Here is a 4,437-nt window from a genome sequence, read left to right as displayed (position 1 = left end):
GCAGAGTCCCATTTTCAAGAAGCTAAAGGTGAAGATGGGAGAAGAGAGGTTTTCTTCCCTTTTCCTTTCTCCCTCATCTTATTTTCCCCTTGGGGTAAAAATGGCCTGGATCCCAAAACCTACCCAAATTAAAAAAAAAAAAGAGGTTCCAAAAAAGATACAGCATCTTAATTCCTCATAGAAAAAGGGAATGAACCAGAGGAAAAGGCAGATGGAGTCACTGGGGTAGGAGGAGGAGCCCCCAGCTGGGTGGACATCCCTGTTCTAGTTTGCTAATGCTGCCGGAATGCAAAACACCAGAGACAGATTGGCTTTTGTAAAAGGGGGTTTATTTGGCTACACAGTTATGGTCTTAAGGCCATAAAGTGTCCAAGGTAACACATCAGCAATCAGGTACCTTCACTGGAGGATGGCCAATGGTGTCCAGAAAACCTCTGTTAGCTGGGAAGGCACGTGGCTGGCGTCTGCTCCAAAGTTCTGGTTTCAAAATGGCTTTCTCCCAGGACATTCCTCTCTAGGCTGCAGTTCCTCAAAAATGTCACCCTTAGTTGCACTTGGGGTATTTGTCCTCTCTTAGCTTCTCTGGAGCGAGAGTCTGCTTTCAACTGCCGTCTTCAAACTATCTCTCATCTGCAGCTCCTGTGCTTTCTTCAAAGTGTGCCCCTCGGCTGTAGCTCCTCTTCAAAATGCCACTCACAGCTGCACTGAGTTCCCTCTGCCCTTCAGCTCATTTATATTTTCCACTGATCAAGGCCCACCCTGAATGGGTGGGGCCATGCCTCCATGGAAATATAAGAATTATCACCCAGAGTTGGGTGGGGCGCATCTCCATGGAAACACTCGAAGAATTACACTCTAATTAGCACTGATAGGTCTGCCCACATAAGATTACATCAAAGATAATGGCATTTGGGGGACATAATACATTCAAACTGGCACAATCCCCCTCCTTAAATAGCTGCTCCAAATGGGGCAAGCCTGAAGCTATAGCATTTAAAAACTCCTCATACCCCATTTTATCAAAAACCAAAGAGAAAAAATATTTCCCTTACCCCCTTCAAAAAACCCATAAATATATTCTTAAAAAAAAAAAAAAAATCCAAAGGCATTAAGCTTTAAAGTGAATCTAGAAATCTGGAACCAGGGAATATGAAATTCCCTCTCTCCTTCCCCCTTACTGTGGGGTAACTGATACATCCCCAGCAGAGGAACTAGCAGAGGGGAAGGACCAAAGGGAGCAAAGGGTGGGGGCCTCCCCAGCCAATCAGCAGCTGATATAGGTATGGGCATGGTGCCAAGGAAGCCACACCACCTTGGAATTTTCCAGGTAAATTGGGATATGAAGAAGATGCATTCCTATGTAGTCTTCAGCCTATTCCAAGTCAAGGCAGGGAAAGCAGGGTGACAGGCAGGTGTGCAAAAAGGAGAAGCAGGATCTTCTGGGTCCCTGGCATCAGGGAGAACCTCATTTCCACAGCTCCTGGACAAAGGCTTCAATTATTTCCTCTTTCGCTTTCTGTAGGTCCTTCCTCACCTCTTCCTGTTTCACCCTCCCCAGGTCTGACTCATCACTGGAACTCAGTGCAGAGGAGTGGGCCTCGGAAGTGGTCTCTGAGGACGACTTCATCCTTGCTCCATGAGACCCCCGCCTATGCTCTCCTGCTGTTAACTTTGAGGAACAGCCCCCCCCAGGCCCCCCAGCCCCCACCCTGAGGCCTCCTCCTTGCTGACTTTCTTGAGTTTGGCTCCAGCAATGGCTGTGGCCAGGCAGCAAAAAGAGGTAGAGGGGGCAGGCCTCCTCCAGCTCCATACCCTGCAACCGAGACCCCCTAGAGGGACAGACCAAGGTGGGGAGGGGTACCTGGAAGAGACGGTGGTATTGGAGGTGGGGGCAGACCCCCCAGCTTGGGGAGCAGGAGGACCTCCTGCTTTGGAGACCCAGTGCTCTCCTTCCTCATGTGCCTGCTGGCCCAGCTGCTCTAAATCCTCTGGGGAGGAGCCATTCTGTATGGACCAGGGAGGAGGTGCCACAGTGGGAGAAAGCCCACCTCCTTCCAATGCCTCTAGGGTGCTGGTCATGCCTGTGGTGAACTGTGCTGCATCTTCCTTTCTCCCAAAGTTGAGGCCCCAGACTTGACGGGCATCACACCATTGGTGGAAGTTAGGGGTGGCCTGGTTATACTTGACAGCCCAGATGATGGCACAGTTGATGACCTCCTACTGGTCAGGCTGCATCTGGCTGCTGGGTGGGCAGGCAGCATGCCCATCAGCTGGAGGATCATGGAGCATCCCTTGCTGGAGGTTCAGGGCTGGCTCAGGTTCTGCTCAGTCTCACCCAGGGGCCTACCCCATAGAGTCGGGCTTCTTGGGGGGTATGCGGACCCGGGCTGGGAGGTCCTCAGATGCCTCCTTTCCTTGGGGATTTGATGGAGGTTCTAAAGGGAGTTCTTTAGACTGAAATGAAAGGACACTAGACAGTGGATCAAATGGTATAAAGAGATGAGGACCTCCAGTAATCATAACCATATGGGTAATTATAAATGCCAGAACTATTGTATTGGATTTTGTGGTATGTAACACCACTTCTTTCTTTTTAAAAGAAATTGCTAAAATGCAAATGAATAAAAAGTAATAATAAATCTATGGTTTGGGACATACAATGTATAATGACAATTTGTAAAGAGAGAAAGGTAGGGGGTGAAGGAGTATAAGAAAAGTGTATGTGTATACTATAGAAGTTAAGTTGTTATTAAATAGCATGGGATTATTATAGATATAGGATGTTAAATTTTAACTTCCTCAATGTGATGAAGGACAAAAATGAAAAACGCACAGCTGAGATCCTTCTTAATGGTGAAAGATTGAAAGCTTTACCTCTAAGATCAGGAATAAGATAAGGATGCCCGCTGTCACCACTGTAATTCAACATTGTACTGGAAGTTCTAGCCAGAGCAGTTAGACAAGAAAAAGAACTAACAGGCATCCAAATTGGAAAGGAAGAAGTAAAACTTTCATTATTTGCAAATAACATGCTCTTATGTTCATAAAATCTTTAAAAATCCATAACAAAGCTACTAGAGCTAATAAATTAATTCAGCAAAGTGGCAAGGTACAAGATCAACACCTAAATATTAGTAGTTTCTCTATATACTAATAATGAAAAATTTGAAGAAAAAATCAAGAAAAAATTCCATTTACAATAACATCTAAAAGAATTAAATATCTAGGAATAAATCTAACCAAGGATGTAAAGGACTTCTACATGAAAAACTACAAGACATTGTTAAAAGAAATCAAAGAATGTGCAAATAAATGGAAGGATATTTCATGTTTATGGATTGGAAGTCTAAATACTGTTAAGATGTCAATTCTACCAAAGCAATTTACAGATTCAATGCAATCTTAATCAAAATTCCAACAACCTTCTTTGCAGAAATGGAAAAGCCAATCATCAAATTTATATGGCAGTGTAAGGAGCCCCAAGTAACCAAAGCCATTTCAAAAAAGAATAACAAAGTTGGAGGACTCACACTTCCCAATTTTAAAACTTATTACAAAGCCACAGTAATCAGAACAGTACAGGGCTGGCATAGGCAAGCATCTTCAGGACTTTATGTTAGGCAGTGGTTTCCTATACTGTAACATCAAACCATAAGAAACAAAAGGAAAAATAGATAAATGGAAACTCACCAAAATTAAAAGCTTTTGTGCATCAAAAGAATTTATTGTGAAAATAAAATGACACAGCAGGAGAAAAAACTTGTAAAATACATATCAAATAAGGGATAGTTAATATCTGAATTATTTAATATCCAGAATATATAAATAAATTCTACCACTCAACAACAAAAATACAAATAACCCAAGTAAAAATGGGCAAAAGACTTGAACAGACATTTCTCCGAAGTGCATGAAAGGATTCTTAACATCATTAGCCATTAGGAAAATACAAATCAAAACCACAGTGAGATAGCATTTCACACCAATTAGAATGGCTGCTATTTTAAAAATGAAGATAAGTGTTGGAGAGGCTGTGGAGAAACAGGAAAACTCATTCACTGTTGGTGAGAATGTAAAATGGGGCAGCCATTTTTCCTCAGAAAATTAAGCTTACAATTACTGTATTGCCTAGCAATCCCACTTCTAGTTAGACAACCAAAAGAATTGAAAGGAGGGACACAAGTAGATATTTTCACACCAATGTTCATAGTGGCATTATTTACAATTGCCAAAAGATGGAAGCAACCCAAGTGTCTAACACCTGATGAGTGGATAAACAAAATGTGGTATATACACACAATGGAATATTATAAGGCTGTAAAAAGAAATGAATTTCTGATACATGCAACAACATCGATGAACCTTGAAGACACTATGTTGAATGAAACAATTCAAACACAAATGAACAAATATTATATGATCTCACTGATATGAAAT

General features: G+C 42.4%; 1 pseudogene; it reads right to left on the bottom strand.

Moving 5' to 3' along the window:
- Positions 1-1,665: 1,665 nt before the first annotated feature.
- LOC119515168 lies at positions 1,666-2,289 on the bottom strand (annotated as a pseudogene).
- Positions 2,290-4,437: the final 2,148 nt, after the last annotated feature.

The sequence above is a fragment of the Choloepus didactylus genome, chromosome 1 (assembly GCF_015220235.1).
Source record: "Choloepus didactylus isolate mChoDid1 chromosome 1, mChoDid1.pri, whole genome shotgun sequence".
In the NCBI taxonomy this organism is placed as follows: Eukaryota; Metazoa; Chordata; class Mammalia; order Pilosa; family Megalonychidae; genus Choloepus; species Choloepus didactylus.
The sequence above is the reverse complement of the archived record's forward strand: the minus strand, read 5'-3'. Positions and strand labels throughout refer to the sequence as shown.